Here is an 18,769-nt window from a genome sequence, read left to right as displayed (position 1 = left end):
AACGCGTCCGAAAAAACGTAACGTAATGTATAATCGACTTAGTTATATAAAAACAATTTCCTCCCCCTTCCCCGTTTCGGGTCGTAAATTCACGATATCAATCGTCGCATATCCGTCACATAATAACCGTTGAAAATTCGTATTTCTGTGGCGATGGTGGATTTTATTAAATTCCACGTTTTCGCAACTGATTCGCGGGGGCGCGCGCTACGAATATTTGCGGTAAAAATGCACCGGCTTCAATTCTAACTTTAAAATCGATGACAGAAATGTTCATTTTGTGTGAAATTTAAATTATTTCAACGATTCTAATAAGTTGTGAATAGCAAACGATTTAATTGATGTCATTTTTTTTTCATACTCTTAAAAGACATACTGTTTTCCGTTTTCGGAGAAATTCGATCAGCCATTTAAACAGAGACTTGGCATAAACGCAGCAGTAAGCGGTCAAGTTTGTGAGCACAACATCGGTCCACCCACTATTTCCTCCCCGTGTAGTAATAAGAAGATAAGTCAGTAACAACTTTTTATTCAACCCCGTATGTACATTTCTTGAGATCTGCATTGTAAGTTGCAAGACCAAGGACGCAGTTATACATAAATGTATTGATAACTTTAATTTAATTCTAGTATGGTTTAAATTAAAACAAATAATAAAAATATTTAATATCAAAAACCGAGATCCCACAACACAACCGAGGCACCACAGAATTTTCTGAACTGCTGAATTTGTGTAAGTGAGGAAACTTTCATGTGGCTAATTTCAATGAAATTCAGTTACATGTGTATCCACCAACCCGCACTGGAGCAGCGTGGTAGAGTAAGCTCCAAACCTTCTCTTTATCGCGAGAGGACATCATATCATACATATATATATATATATATATATATATATGTTGCAATAGTGGTTTGTGTAATTCACCTACGTAGCCTAGCGAGAAGCCCACTGGGAGCAAACCTGAGCTAAGTCTACACAGGTCAAACCACACGAAGTAAAATAGTTCAACGTTACTTAATATAATAACAAACATCACTTTAAACAAAATCTTTGCCTTCCGGTCATCATAATGAATGGCGGAATGAAGTTGTGCAACCGTCCGATCGAAATAATATATTTATAACGGACATAAAATAAAAATACGAACTGATATTGCAATATCGATGTAATTCCGGATACGATCGGAACGTTTCACAATTAGTGATGTGCGTCGTCGGGATAATACCACGATAATCCCGGGATATCGTCCTGAGAACACTTCTCCGAATTGATTTGATCGGCTGAATCTTGTAAGCTCACGATTCCGTTGAGGAAAACGTAAGATAATACTAGTTTATGTTGTGTCACGTAAGCGCGTAGTTTTTCCACGATTGGTTTCCCTTTATGTCAGCAATTTCATAAATAAAATTATATTTTCAAAGCAAATATTTTTTTATATATATAATTCTTCAGTGTTATGTTTTTTTTATATATAACCAAATATCATAAGCGGACCTTGTGATGTTTGGTTTGTGTGTGTTTGAATGGGTCTCCGGATGGTTTAGAGTGATACTAAGTAGTTGACCCACTGATCTATTCAATGTCTTTTTATAAATATCTGGATCAATCAACAATCAAAAGTAAATATTCTGTTTTTCCCAAATGAAGTCGGAACGGGCGGCTAAGTTTAATATTAAACTTTTTTTGATAGAAATTTATGTTAAGTTAAAGATTCGATTTATAAAGTAGTACATTTTATATTCATAAAAACTGACTCGAAAATCGTTGAATATATTTTTATGAAACAGTCATATCGATGCCAAGATATTTATATCGAGGCCATTAATGTAACTGCATCGAACCGGTTTTGGTTAGTTCGAAAACTATGTAAAACTGGTCTAATGCAGTAAAACCGCTTCCGATAAATTCATCTAGCGAAGTTTCACACTCGCCCGGCGGCCGTCTGTCACCGCAGGCTCGTAAATTAGGCCCTCAGCGCACCGCAGTACACCGAATTAACATAATAAAAAGGGCGCGCATTCATACCCCGGCCGTAAATAAAGTTTTATAGTCGACGCTCTAATGCGTCTAAAAATGTCGCAGGGGGACTACCGCTGACTTTGTTCGGTATTTCACACTAGTCTTTGTGCGTTGCGTAATGATACGTGCGACAATGATAGGTCAGTACAATGGCTGGGTCAATCCCGGGCCGGGATCCCGACCCCCCGGGATGGGATTGAAGGGTGCGGCACCTCGAATATAATATTTTTACGACAATAGATTAAAGCATCTTGCGCTTATGTAAATGTGACAAAGAAAAAGTGAAAAAAATATGTAGCATGTACTCATTATAACATTATTTACAAAACATTGAGTCTCCAGTCAATAAGACCATTCGAAGAGATCATCAACTGTTCGTCAATACGTCTATAACTCTCTGTTAAGACATTACTACAAATAGATTCGATAAGACTCTACTAATTGCCTCAATTATTAAACGACAGTTGATTCGTTAAACTACAGTTGACCATCGATAAGGAACATATGACAAACACACGAACTACATATATACACAAGAACAAGACTCGAGCGACTGTTATCAGTGCTTAAATATATAGGATGTTTTACAAACAACGAATACATACACATTTTAAAGAAGGGGTTACAAGATGTACTACTCCGAAATCTTTAACCGTAAACCTCCATAAAGCGTGGCGCGGCTCTTTGCAGGGGCTCACAGATAAAGGCTCACTTTGTACTACCGTTAATATAAATTGCGCCATAAATGTCTGATGTACAATCGCCGGACGAAGACTATCATTACGGAACAACATTTTTACAAATAGACATAAATTTTTATCACCATATATGTGTTAGTAAAAAACTCTCTTGTATATAATAATTTAATTTACATTTATTCAATCAATGTAAATATCTAAATATACTTTATATAGAATTGTGTAAGTGATAATTAAAACAACTTAATAATCATAAATAATTTATTAGTTACTAGTTTTCGCCAGCGGCTTCGCTCGCGTTTTAGGGTTAGGTTGTCAAGTATTATTTACACAATATCTTTATAAATAGCCTATGAGTTATTCTGATGTGTAAGCTATATTATTGTAAAGTTAATTTAAAATCCATTCAGTAGTTTTTGCGTGGTATAGTAACAAACATCCATACATACAAACTTTCGCTTTTGTAATATTAGTAAGGATTATTATTTAGCATAAAATATATTAAATAACACTTAATTGTTAATGTTATACATTATACAGTTTTGTTAGATTTAATTAATTTTAATTAATGCTTTCGACACTACGGTAGAGCGTGCTGTGATCTCCAGTAACCGCGGATAAATTTAAATACTTTGCATAAGGCTCGTATTTATTATTAAGCTACTACCAGTCCCGGCTTCGCTCAGATAGAATAAAGGCAATTACTGGTTAAACTGTATAAAAATCTATTTGTCAGTTTTTGAGTTTATCGCGTACAGACGCGACGGGAGTACTTTATTTTATGATAAATAAAAAAATACTATTTTAAGACTAATTAAATCAAAAACTTCTACAACTAGTAATTATCATAGGTTTAGTAATTCGAAATTTCTAAGATCTATACTAATAGATATAACAAACGCGAGGCAGAAATTAAAAAAAAATAATTATCCCGCTAAGTTTCTTTCGCCGGTTCTTTTCAGGTCCGTGGTGTTAAGTATAATCACTTCCATATTGAATAAAGATTTAACTTTGAAACTAACATTGTATGTTACATATTCACGTTTAAACCGCATAACTTATTTAGATGAAACTTGGTTTGGAGATGGTTTGCGTGCCTGGGAAAAGCATAGGTTACTTTTTTAATTCGCTTTTCGAGCGTATAAAATAGTTGTGTCATAGGTTATGTTTTATTAAGCCGCAGAGTCATTTACGAAATTAAATATATAAATTAATATAAAAAAAAATCTTTTGTTAATTAATTAAGACCTTTTTAGTATAGTTTCTTATGGTTCAATTTTAAATACAACAAAATAATTAAGTAATTAATACAAATAATCTGTATGCTGAATAGTGTTTGTATTTAATATTATTGGACGTAATGCGGTAATGTAGCCGAGATGGCCCAGTGGTTAGAACGCGTGCAACTCAACCGATGATTTCGTGTTCGAACCTAGACAAGCACCACTGAATTTCATGTGCTTAATTTGTGTTTATAATTCATCTCGTGCTCGGCGGCGAAAGAAAACATCGTGAGGAAACCTGCATGTGTCTAATTTCAACGAAATTTTGCCACATATGTATTCCACCAACCCGCATTGGAGCAGCGTGGTGGAATATACTCCAAACCTTCTCCTCAAAGGGAGAGGATGCCTTAGCCCAGCAGTGGGAAATTTACAGGCTATTAATGTAACGTAATGTAATGCGGTTAAACCACATACCTCGATATTGCTGATTATGACCGAACGTAAACAAATTCAGTAGAATCAAGGTGGATTTGTATTATAATTATTATTAAATAAAAGCCTGAAATAAATTATATAAAAACATTGCATATAAATATTTGTAAAAACAAGTATACATGCATATTATGAACGTTAAATGTAGAGGAAAGTAAATAACTTATTAGTTACATAAAACGTTATAGAAATGTTGCATGCAATGTCGACCTTGATATTATACTCTTTGAACATTTTAAAGAGTTGACGTTAAAATTGTAACATAAAACATTTATGCATAAATTGAAAAATATTATTTGCATATGTATTGAAATGTTACTTAACCAGATTCGACTGATAAAGGAACATCGTAAGATTGAAGGATGTGTGTAGTGGGCTTAGCCCAAAATATTCTCTTCAAAATTATAGTTAACTGCACAGAAAATAACTATCCACACACAAATCTACACTAATATTATAAATGATAAAGTAGCTCTGTCTATCTGCTACGTAGTACGGTCAAAACACTGAGCCGAATTTGATGAAATTTGTTATGAAGTAAGTTTAAACAATAAAGAAAGACATAGAGTACATTTCTTATTTTTCTAACAGTGGACCAACCAACCGACGCTGTCGATAACTGGCTGTAAATAACTCTATCGTTAAAAACATTCTAAATACAAATCTAAAGTTATTTTTTTTTTGTATACATACGTATCGTAACAATAACGTTCTATATTTAAACGTTATAAAATAACTCACGTACATAAATTGCAAACGAAACAAAACTATATATTAAACAAATTCTATCAGCGTTATTCAAACACAGCGTTCCAAGGGTACAAGATAAAAGCCAGTTTCGGCCGTACATTAATATGAATTGCACCATAAAAGTCAGGCGGACAATCGTCCCGGATTTCAACAGTTGCCACCGAATGCATTCGTATAGAAATACGATTATTTATAGTTATTTTTGTGCTGTTACAGTAATAATTAAACATTACTGCAGTCGATTCAAATTTGATCCGAAGATTAAATGTTGCATTTGTTGGGTTCATCTATTCGAAAAAAAAAAAACTATTTGAAAGATTTATTTGTGTTATTTTTCGGATAGGAACCGGATGTAAGACGTCATTTAGGAGCCCTATGACAGAAGTGAATTAATATAAAAATCGGGTACTTTTTTAAAAGGGACAGGCATGATATGGTTTTAAGAAATTGTTTCACTAATAATACACACAAGTTTATACTTAATACTATTACAATTTTATTTTTGAACGAAGTGAGATATGCGATAGAGTGGTGAGAAGAAAAAAGTTTGCCGGTTTTTTTGTGAGATTTCATGTGATTATGTCGTTTAATTCATCTTGCACTCAGCAATGAAGAAATCATATTAATGAAACTTGCCAGTGCCATATAAAATTTTGCCTCATAAGAATCCATTGGAGCAGTGTTGTGGTCATTTCAATCTTCTTCTTAAGAGTAGAGAAGATATTTACCACCTGATGTTATTTACTTTTATTTGGTGGTAGGGTTTATGCAAGCCCTGCTTAGGTACCATACACTCAACAGATATCCTACCGCTAAACAGCAATAATATTGTTGTATTCCGGTACTCACTCCGTTTCCGTTTCCGTTATCCGTTACTCAGGCACAACATCTTAGTTGCAAATTTTATGGCACATTGGCGATGTAAGGAATGGTTAATTTTTCTTACAGCCGCAATGTATATGAGCGGTGGTGACATATTTACCATCAGGTGACCCATTAACCCATCCGCATACCTATGCCATAAATAATAATTATACATACATACATATATAATACATACCGCCCCAATTGATATTCACAATTTTATCTATTTATTTTTGTACGTGTAATATATTCAATATTAATTACATAATAGTTCTCTATTCAACTCATGTTGAACACCGTACTAGTTCACCATTTCCTACCCTTCAAAGCTGTAGTAACGAAGCAGGCCCATGGCGATTGGAAGCATTGTGATTCAACATCGGCCATTTTGCATGCGATTATCGTACTTATTGCATTCGTCGAGGCGCTAGAATAGTTTGCGCTAATCTGAACTATGCAAGCCTTGTGATCAGAGTACTCGAGGCTGGAATTCGACTAAGAACAGGGTTGCCACAATTATTTTTGTTACAGTCTAAGATTCGATTTTGAATAATCGCGTGCAGTCGAGTCAGTTATTAAAATGTCGGACTAATTGTATCAAAAAAATTTCGTACTCTCATGATGTGTATGACTTATGTAATGCTCTGATCTGAACTGCCACAATACAGGCGTATGCTCCCAGCGTGCAACGGACAAAAGGTCAAAACATTACAATTGCTTAAGTACATTAAATATTTTGTGATAAAAAATTCTCTTGTTCGACGCTAGAAAAAAACACAAGTAGAAAACCAAATGGGATGAAACTGCCAACTTTGTGTATCAACCCACACTCGAGTATCGAGTACATGAAACATTCTTATAGGAGGAGGGCATTTTTGATATTTCTAATGGAATGTTTCATTTACTACATTTAAATCAATTATTACAACAATTTACTACAAGAGCTGGAACAACAACCTTCAACAACAACCTGGATCATGTATGTTATATTTTAGATACTTATAAACTATTAATAATTATTTTTAAGGCTAAAGGTTCACATAATGAATCGATGTCAAATTATTTCCTAACTTTGGACAGAGCTTAAGGCTTGAGTCCTCTGACAAAAAGATTGATCGACCTTTAAGATTAGGTCTTCGAACACAATGATTTTCCTTTTAATAATTCGTTTCATAATCGAAGGAGTTTTTAATTTAATATTTTTTTTTTTACTTCAAAGTTTTAACATTTTATTAAAAATTTATATATTCTACAGAATAAATATTTTTTGTTTTTTAATATTGGAATAGACACGAAGAGTTGAGATAAAAAGATTTTACGTTGTGTAAATTAGCAGGGAGTCATAAATATACAAAGTCGATATTTTGTTTTGTGTCGGACTTACAAGATTATTATTATATAACAGAGCAAATCTATCCCTAAGTGACAAATTATTCGTATGACATTTTCCACGAACTCATTTCCTTATCTGAGCCTGATTACTTAAAAAAAAACGTCTTAAACTAACCGGGCTTTATAGTATCAGCAAAATTACAAGACATTTTATTGCATATAAAAAATATCCCAAAACATACATCACTGTAAGTTTCGAAAGCAAATAATCACGATGTTTTGTTAAATCTAAAACTACTTATTTCGTTCAAGTTTTCAGCTGCGCGTGAGCCAAGTTCTGACGTCAGAGATTTATGGAGTTGACTTACATTGGAGATTTGGTCACGCAATGCATCCTCGAATTTCCGAATTATGTGTTCGTTGTACTCGTATCGTGCCAACATTCACGATTCGTTTAAGCCGAGCGCAATGTCAGAATGGGGTTTAAATGTGTAGCGTTTTATTTCCTTTTAATTTGTTAGTACATTGTTATTTTTTTGAAAGGTTCGAACCGCATTGTGAATCAAAGCCTGTTTCAAATTATGGTTTTAGATTAAAAATCAATAAAAACAATTGTTAACTTTTATTCGACAAAATTATAATTTTTTTAAAAAAAAATCTGAATAAAGACGACATCAGAGAACGTTTCACAGAGTCAAGATAAATTAAATACAGTATCACATTTCGGTATTACAAGCGATGCTTTTAGAAATGCACATTGGAACAATACAATCTCTCCTAAGCCCGTATTGAACTGACGTTTAAAAAAAATAAAATATAATGTGACAGTCGACAGCCCTGATACGAGCACAATACGTTTCTTCACACAATTTGCGGAATTTCCACATCCGAACAATTCCCTGGCGGAGCTGTAAAGGTCCAACGGTGTACTATACTCGATGTATAGGTTCAGGATATATAACGTCTTAATACTTTGTAAATATTGCATTTTATTTTAAAATTTGACGGAATTTTTCGAATTATTGTTTTATTCGGATTAGTGTTTAATTGATTTGAATACTTACGTCCTTTCTAATATACATTGTATACCCCCTACGACAACATCAAAATTAATAGAATAAAGTTTGTATTTTTTGGTATGTTTTTATGAGCTCCCAATGTAATTTTTTTTATTATTAAAATAAATGAGTAAAAAGCCTAAAATTACACATATTTACATGTATATATCGAAACTTTTTTATTCCAAAATAAAGTAAAAGCAACAACCGATTAGTGTCTCAAGCACAAGCTTACAGATAGATAGACAGCCGAGGTATATACGCCAGGATATAACATAATTATAATTAATGAAGTTAATATTAAAGATAAAACGAGCCTAATTAAGACGGAGACATCTGTGCCGTCCACTGGAAACTTGGAGAAGAAAGAATATTTCTTAAAGACATTTTTAATATTCCGCATTATATCGAAGATTCCGAAAATAATTGGACGAGGAAATATTTCATCAGAGACAGCACAAACAAAGGTTTTGACACTTATTTAAAAAAATATGCTATTAAGAGTAAGTATATAATTAATATCTCTACATATATATGTATGTACACCAACCATGAAATCATTGATGTTATAACATCAACATTAGCACAGAGACTTAATGTAATGGTTTTGGAACATTACAATAGATAAATTTGAACGTAAATGATTTTGACAACGTTTGATAAGACAAAGGAAATTGGACTACAATTGGGCACATCAAGCATACGCTGGATTACTATTAAAATAATTTATTATTCATTAAAAGAATACTTTTTAGGAAAAAAAACCTACATTTAGGCTCGGGTACCATCACAGGACTGATTGAGTACTAATTGTGTAATAACAAACACAACTTTTCAAATAAACAGCATTGTAAATCTGTATATTTGAAAAGAGCAACTATGCGAGTTTCTTGCCGTTTCTTCTCGCTGGAGGCTGCTTTCCGAAACGGTAGTGTTTAAATATTGATGATTCAAAAACGCTTTATCGTGAAGTTTACTTGAATGGATTAGATTTTATTATTATGAGAATATCTATATATAGGTACACAGTTAGGACCGAGGATATTTAGGCATTTAGGACTAATGACCAGCGGTAGACTGTGATTGGCCTGATTTTTATGACGGCGACACAAGTAAGAATTTTGCCGAGTTTAGAGAATAATCATTTTTCTTCCAACTTTCTGTTCCTTACGCTAAATATGTTTTTATTAAAACTCGTCTTGTTGATAAATTGTAATTATTTTTTAACTACTGTAATTTTTTTTTTGTATGTGTATTATTAAATATAAATTACAATTTTGATATATAACCTTAGCTTAACTATTACCTTTGGCACGTTATTTTTAAAAAAAGTAAATAAAGTTGATAGAATAATATTCAGAAGATAACAAAGATACAGTGTAAGGTTATCAAAATATCAATCGTACAATATCGTCCTGACTTATTATAACTATAGATAAATGTTCAAGATTAACGATTAGGGTGAAACTTTTAGGGTTGTTTGTTCCAAAACGGCTCAGGCTATTAATTCACGATGACTTCGTAAAACATTACGAACTTGTCGGACTCACGCCTTCAGAAACACTCATATAATTGATGGTGCAGACTTACCGACTGAATCCGAATTTGAACTTTACATTAAATTAGGACAAATTATTTCTTATAGATTTTAATAATTGTTTAAAAGCAATAATAAGATATACAAAATTTTATAGCTAAAAACTAGGGCAGGATTAGATCGTAAATGTTTCCCACATGTGGGTAAATATATTTTATTTAACTTTTACTTATAAGGAGAACCTTATAACTGTTAAAATACCGGTTTAAAAATATGTATATTTATTTGTGGCCGCTTTTCATTAGAAATCTACAATTATTGTAATTGAGATGATTTTCTTCAACAAAACCATTTAAGCTAAAAAATGATATAGTAACGATAAATTTCGAGACGACCTCCGTGGTCGAGTAGTGTGTACGCCGGTTTTCATGGGTACGCCACTCCGAGGTCACGGGTTTGATTCCCGGCCGAGTCGACGTAGAAAAAGTTCATTAGTTGTCTATGTTGTCTTGGCTCTGGGTGTTTGTGGTACCGTCGTTACTTCTGGTTTTCCATAACACAAGTGCTTTAACTACTTACATTGGGATCAGAGTAATGTATGTGATGTTGTCCAATATTTATTTATTTCGAATGTTACCGTTTGTTTTTGCATTTGTACAACGTTGCCTCGGTAATTTGTCTGTTCGTGGGAACTGTGACGAAGCAGAATGATGTTTGAGAGGTCGACGATCACCTTCCTATTATTTTCTATGAGCACATTTCGACAGTCATGCTGTCGGTAATGCCGAAGTGCAGGGTTGGGCAAAGAGGAATAATTACGGAAATTACGGTCTTTATCATTACGACATGGGACAGATATAATCAATATATCCTTCCTGGGAAAAGGTATTCAATTCTACCAATTTTTTGAAGGTGAAGGTGTGTATCGTTGGCCAGCCTGCTTAACTAGTTTCAATTTATAAGAAATACTTTCCTTTCTTAACTCCTCAACCGATCGTAAAGTTTTTCATTCGCGTTATCAAGGGTTAAAGGATATAAAGGTTACCCAACTCCAGCCCCTCCAGCCAGGGGTGGGGTCCCAACGCTTACGAGCGAAGTCGCGTTCGAAAACTAGTATATTAATAATTAAATGTCGGCAACCCTAACTCTATTTTTTCTCGAGTGACTTGCGAACGGTTTGCATTTGTTTAGAACTGTAACGAAATATTAACTTACGTTTACGCGCGTACTAAGCGGCAGTTATATGGTGTAAGATTATTATTGACTTCAGATTTTTATTTTATATTTTTACTAGCGGCCCGGCTTCGCACGGTGCAATGTGATTTGATCTATCTCGTGGGGTTCAGCCAGCCTTTGCAATGTAAACTAAAAAAATGTGTTCATATACGACATCTCTTCAGAAACCTCTAAAATTTTCATATATCCACTAAATTTTTGTTGACTCTGTTTTATACTATGTAATGATTTAACATAGGTAGGCAGACTGACGAATGGACCACTTGAAGTAATAACTACCCACATAGTCACTGAAACTAATATTAACAATCCTTTACATCACCAATACGCTTCTATCTTGGTAACTAAGATGTCTGTGGATATGTTTAGTGGCGCACATCATTACTATCGAAATTAAGAAGTGACAGGTAACACTAACGAAGCAGTCCTTACATAAACTCCCCTTAAAACGATAATTATGTATATCTTCTAATTATATTACGAAGGGGTTACGAACAATTACATGACTTGTATTTTATCCAAACTATGCGGTTGGTTGAAACGCATAGCGTCTACCACTAGAGCAAATAATTACAGCACCAATATATGAGAATGACTTTTAATGTTTCTTACGAAAGGGTGAACAATTAAAAACACCCTTAACGTTCAACTGTACTGCCTACCTGCCTGTCTGGTGTAGCGTCACAGGAATGGAATCGAATCGTACCATTTAATTTATTTTCGTACATTTTATAGATGTACAGCTAATTGAAGGAACACATAAAAAATTAACTAAGTAAAAAACGGTTAAAGAAAAAATACTACCCTTTGAGGCATTATTGTGTAGGCGTATTGAATATTATCTACGTGGGTTCTACGATAAAAATCTCACGTCCACGAAGATCGAATACTTTAATTGACATTTATATACAAAAAAAAAAAACTAACTTTTTTCAATTAAATCGGCGATCAAATAATTTAAGAAAATATAATTTATGTGCACTTAATAAATCATAGCATTACGTGTCAACATCATATATACACTGCGTACGCGTTAGAAAGTTAATAATATATAAGAGGAAACATAAATAAAAAAAAAAACTTAAAATACAACCAAGTAATTTCACTTACAAAATAAAAAATAAAAAAAGTGCTCAATTCTTATTACTGTCAAAAAAAATTACGTGTTTAGCTTTTTACGTTAAATTTATAAGAATACTGTTTGATTCTGTAGGTTGACTGATAAGATCAATCACACGCGCCTCTAATGATATATAAATCGTAGTTTAAATTGTCTTAACTATTTTTTGTACCTATTGCATTGTTAAAAAAGTCATATTCCTCATAATACAATTAATAAAACAAAAATATAATTGTGCAATTATTCTAATAAACTTAACATTAATCGAATTATTCAAATATACGCTTTCCAATACAAATTGACGTTTAGATTATGTCATAATAAATTGCATTTAGCGAATTTTACAAAGTGTAATAATGTTACGTCGATTGAAAATATTACATTAAAATGCAGCATCGGTACTGAATGTTGCAAGTGTATGACCTTCCTCGTCAAATGCGAAGGTTTATCTCATTGTGGGTCAATGACACTTCGTGAGTCGACAGATTCAACGCTCATACAATATTTAATCTGTGTATATACTCGTATAAATATATATATTCACGAAAGCCGCTCCACGTTAAATTCGTACATTTTAATAAAATAAACTTACCAAATATAATCTAACTTGTTTTGTTTTGCTATCTGTACATAGTCGTCGCACGCACACTAAGACATCTTATAAGCACGGGCGTCACTAACTCATACTAATGCACGTCGATAGTAAAATTTTACGTGGAAGGGCGCGCCTTCGTGAATGAACGGATCTACAATTTACTCTGAATTTATTTAGGGCAATGCCCACTGGACCAGATGGCTACAAAACAGATGTCTAACTATATTAACCAAGAGTGAATATTAACCGAAGATTACATAACTTAAATTGAGCTTTCATGTGCTTCATTTGTAAATATAATTAATCTCGTACTCGCGACGAATGTCAGCATCGGGAGAAAACCCGTAGTCGATTGCAATTCTGCCTCATTTGTAACCAACCCCTATTGGAGCAGCGTGTCGGAATAATCTCGGAGTCTCCTCAAGAGAAGACAGAAAAAATTGTATTGTTTTTATTATTATAATTAATAAATTAATGAATACACAGACAGACAGATTAAACAGTACATTATGATTTAACATTTACCACAAGCTAACTGACAGTCACAAGGTCTAAAAACAATTCATAGAGGTCATAATAAAATGTACAAAAATATCTATCGAGACATTGAAAGATATTCAGAAATATCGAATCGCTATACGATTTGGCTCGTTTGAAAAATACAAATTGCATACCGTTATTTTGGTTATATGTCATTACTAGCTGTGTCATACGGCTTTATTCGCTAAATTATAATTCAATAATTATGTCTTAAGTGAAAAAACTAACTTTGGTGCAACCTTTACTTGGTGGTAGGGCTTTGTGCAAGCCCGCTTGGATAGGTACCACCTACTCATCAGATATTCTACCACCAAACGGAAGTACACAGTATTGTTGTGTTCCGGTTTGAAGGGTGACTGTGCCAGTGTAACTACATACAAAGGCCTTAACATCTTGGTTCCCGAGGTTGGTGGCGCATTGGTGATGTAGGGAATATTTAATATTTCAGCGCCATTGTCTATGGGCGTTGGGGACCACTTACCCTCAAGTGGCCCATTTGCTCGTCCGCCTACCGATATCATAAAAAAAACCCGAAGTTTTAAGCTAGCATTTTTTCCAAATTGTTCTTAATTGATATTTACTTGACTCTATAGATGTCGTATATATATATAGTATAAAACAAAGTCGATTACCGCTGCCTGTCTGTTCCTGTGTATGCTTAGATCTTTAAAATTATGTGGCTGATTTTGATGCGGGTTTGTTTAATAGATAGAGCGATTAGAGTGGAAGGTTTTTGTGTATACATACATAATATACTAGAGAAACGTTGATAATTTTACAGGTTTCTATTGATGTCGTAAATAAACACATTTTTTGCGCTTACATTGCAAACACTGGCTGAACCCTACGAGATAGATCAAAATAATGTACTACAGTATTGTACACCTTAAAAAAAATCGACAAAAAAGTCCGCGATCTCTTAGGAATAACCCACAATAACCATTTTTTATACTTTACTTTTTACGAGAAATAATGGCTTATTTACGTAGCAATTTTAAGCAATTGGTACAGCATTATTCCTTATCCAATTAGCTTACATACATTGTGCATTTAATATGGGTCAATATGGCCCTTTATATATTACATATTTCAAATGCAGAACATAGCATTTTGTATTGTCTAATGACAAAAATCTGTAAACGTTGAGTATTAAGACATTTTGTAGTATATTTAGTATCAGCATTGCTCTCGTGCGAAGCCGGGGCGGGTCGCTAGTTTACATTTCTTTTCGGTTTATATACTGATTTCTATTCGGTGCAATTTATGTCAGTATTATAGTAACACTATCGTAATAGTGAATGAACTGAATAATAAATCCGAAATTCTGCATTATGTAGCCATCGGGTTAACGTCCGTTGTTTTGTACGAAACGAATTCAGATCGATGGCAAGCGCAGTGGTCTGTCAATTCGATATGTAGTTTATTCACAGATAACATACGAATTATTGTATAACACTACTCTGTAAGAATGTACTCGATCACGATATGTCAGAGTTTTATATACGATATTGGTCATAATCATTATATCATTTAAAGGATACACATATAGCGTTTCACCGTAAGTCGGTTTCCGACGTTTTACGAGTGAGATAGAAGGTTACAGGAAATAATAATATAATATGTATGGATGTATAAACAAACAAAAGCATCGGCAGACTATACTCACCTTGATCATATATTATATACAAAACCTTCTCGTAAACGCGTTGCAATTTTGGTATAAGTTTTATGTTTATTGGTTTAGTAGTTAATAAGGTAGACATTCCACAAAAATCGTCTTATCTATCTAGCCTAACCGAGAGATTATACAATCTACCAAAATTTTATAGATAGATAGTTATCTATCGGAATCTACAATTTAGCGGTGACCGTAAAATTGTAAATACCGTTACATTATAATCTATTTCGCGACGTTATATTTTTATTTAAATCACCGTTCACTATATATCGGCAGTTTACAATCTCGCGAGATAGTAAACAATCTAACGATATTTGCAATTATACGGTGATATATTTAGACAAAATTTGGCTTACAAGGAATCATAGTAATCATATACTATGATAAATGTTATATTAAAAGGCGCGATCTAAATGACGAGAGAACGCTATACGGTGATACTGAGGAGGCGATGGAAGCTGAGAATTGTCAAATGGTTCGGACGAGATATGTGAAAGATACGGTCCGGTCTTCGTGGAGGCTGCTCGGTGTCTCTCTGATTTATGGTTTCTTTACTTTCTCAGCTTTAAACAATTGACGCAATCATGAAAAAAAATTGAGATTGAATTTTTATGATGCGCGTACTGCTTCACATGAAAACTACATGACAACGTTGCTCGCTTAACCGCCAATTAGATGTCAAGTTCCTCGAAATAGACAACTCACCGCCGTATATTATTTAGCAATGTTTATTTTATAAGAGATATATATTGCGAATGTTTAGATTTGTGAGTAAGTGTTGTATTATTACTAATAAGTACATCATTAATATTTTAGTGAAATTAATTATTTGCATGCAATTAAAAACTATTTTTTTTTTTAAATAAACTTCTAGAACTTCTCGTGTGTCTTTTTTTTTAATTAAGCATGTTACTTAATTTAATGTTAGTGTGACTTTAGAGTTCACGTTGTAATTCATGATCATCATCCCTATCGCTAGAACAAAAAACGAAGAAGAGGACGTTTATCCTCTTCCATCGCCTTCCGTATGCGATCGGTTATCGACACTTTCTTCAAGACATAAGTCAGAAGGTTAATACTTTACTGAATATATAAATTCAAATTTAAACGATACACACTTTGCTTCATACACATTTCAATCGTAGAAAACAACGGTCTAAGATTAAAACAAATAATTTGTTTATAAAAGTCGTAATAAAACATTAAATCAGCGACTGCAGCTGCATCACTGGCAACTGACTTCGTTTAGGGTCTATGACGTCACGACACATGATACCGAACAGTTGTTGAAACGAGCCAGATTAATTCGTATCAAGACGTCTCTATCGTGTATGTGAGCAAATCGCTAATCCCCTAATACGTTATTCAACGTCTCCGCTTTGATCTTACAAAAGATTATCTCTGCTATCTTAGACTTATTTTAATTACACGAGAACTTTAATTACTAAATGATTATACCAAAAAGCCTACTGTTCAATGTTTTATCTGTTAGTAATAAAAAAATATTTGTATTTCGAATCGGTGATGTATTTACTTTGACTATGAATAAGTAACGGTAAGACTTATAAATTAAATTAAGGATTTTGATTCTATTTGATTTCATTTAGTTATTATTTTTACATTAGCAGCCTGTAAATTTCCCACTGCTGAGCTTGATGCCTCCTCACCCTTTGAGGAGAAGGTTTGGCGCATATTCCACTACGCTTCTCCAATGCGGGTTGGTGGAATACACATGTTCGACGACCTCCGTGGTCGAGTAGTGTGTACACCGGTTTTCATGGGTACGCCACTCTGAGGTCCCGGGTTCGATTCCCGGCCGAGTCGATGTAGAAAAAGTTCATTAGTTTTCTATGTTGTCTTGGGTCTGGGTGTTTGTGGTACCGTCGTTACTTCTGATTTCCATAACACAAGTGCTTTAGCTACTTACATTGGGATCAGAGTAATGTATGTGATGTTGTCCAATATTTATTTTATTTATTTTTACATGTGGGTTCGAACCCGAAATCATCGGTTAAGATGCACCGCGTTCTAACCACTGGCCCATCTCGGCTCTTAATCTAGTTATTATTATAGAAATGTTCAATTGATAAATCAATTACCTATAAAGAAACAAAATTGATCCCTGTCATAAGTATTGTCAAAATTAAAATATGATAATAGTAAATTAATAATTGAAAACGTGTCTCTCTTTTAAGGTTATTTTTTAAATAATCGATAATTTTAATCATTGCATCGCTTAGTACTTTGTTATATTCCTTAGTCAATCTACTTTTATTGACAATGATTTGTTAATATTTCATTATTTATCAAATTTATTAATAAAGACTTTTTTTTTTAGCACTAGCCGCCCGTAAATGTCCCACTGCTGGGATAAAGGCCTCCTCTCCCTTTGAGGAGAAGGTTTGGAGCATATTCCACCACGCTGCTCCAATGCGGGTTGGCGGAATACACATGTGGCAGAATTTAGTTGAAATTAGACACATGCAGGTTTCCTCACGATGTTTTCCTTCACCGCCGAGCACGAGATGAATTATAAACACAAATTAAGCACATGAAATTTCAGTGGTGCCTGCCTGGGTTTGAACCCGAAATCATCGGTTAAGATGCACGCGTTCTAACCACTGGGCCATCTCGGCTCAATAAAGACTAAAAGTAAATAAATCAAATCAAATCAAAATATACTTTATTCAAGTAGGCTTTTACAAGCACTTTTGAATCGTCATTTAACAAACTATTTAAAGTAAAGCTACCACCGGTTCGGAATGTAGATTCTACCGAGAAGAACCGGCAAGAAACTCAGTAGTTACTCTTTTACAACATCTAAAAATACAGTCATGTCAATACGTTATTATGTGAGAATATATCTTATCCAACAATACGTACGTTACAATAAAATATATTAAGTTTTTATACGTATATATTTTCAAAAACTCATCTAGAAGCCAGTTGTTTTTTTTTTTTTAATGAATTCGTGAGCCAGATAAGGAACGGCAGTGGTAAACTATCAGGTGCTCAATTCTCCGATGACCCGACCTTCATCATAAGAAATGTAGACGAGATACTGTTTATATTTATGTAAATATAACATTCAATTTCAAAACAACCCGTATGAAATGTAATCGAAAACAAGATTTAAAAAAACAATCAACCCTAACCAATTACACTCGTATTGTGTTAGGGAATTCTAACTTAGTTAATATTATCTCGAAGTTTCTAAAAAAGCAAAATTTCCAAATTTAAATATTTAACGAACAAACATTAAACGATGAATACGTTTTATTATATTTTATAAATGTTTTATAATTTTATATGATTTATATACAAATAGATTTTAATAATAAAAACAGAGCCGAGATGGCTCAGTGGTTAGAACGAGTGCATCAAACCCAATCCAAACCCAGGCAGGCACCACTGAATTTTCATGTGCTTAATTTGTGTTTATAACTCATCTCGTGCTCGACGGCGAACGGAAACATCGTGAGGAAACCTGCATGTGTCTAATTTCAACGAAATTCTGCCACATGTGTATTCCACCAACCCGCATTGGAGCAGCGTGGTGAAATATGCTCCAAACCTTCTCCTCAAAGGGAGAGGAGGCCTTTAGCCCAGCAGTGGGAAAGTTACAG

The 18,769-nt window shown here is 33.6% G+C and overlaps 1 protein-coding gene across 2 annotated transcripts in view; it reads right to left on the bottom strand.

Moving 5' to 3' along the window:
• LOC125066695 (max dimerization protein 4-like) overlaps nt 1-18,769 on the bottom strand; it is a 273,787-nt gene that overhangs the window by 105,960 nt on the left and 149,058 nt on the right. The gene's annotated exons all lie outside the window — the stretch shown is intronic.

Source organism: Vanessa atalanta, chromosome 10, assembly GCF_905147765.1.
Source record: "Vanessa atalanta chromosome 10, ilVanAtal1.2, whole genome shotgun sequence".
Lineage (NCBI taxonomy): Eukaryota > Metazoa > Arthropoda > Insecta > Lepidoptera > Nymphalidae > Vanessa > Vanessa atalanta.
The sequence above is the reverse complement of the archived record's forward strand: the minus strand, read 5'-3'. Positions and strand labels throughout refer to the sequence as shown.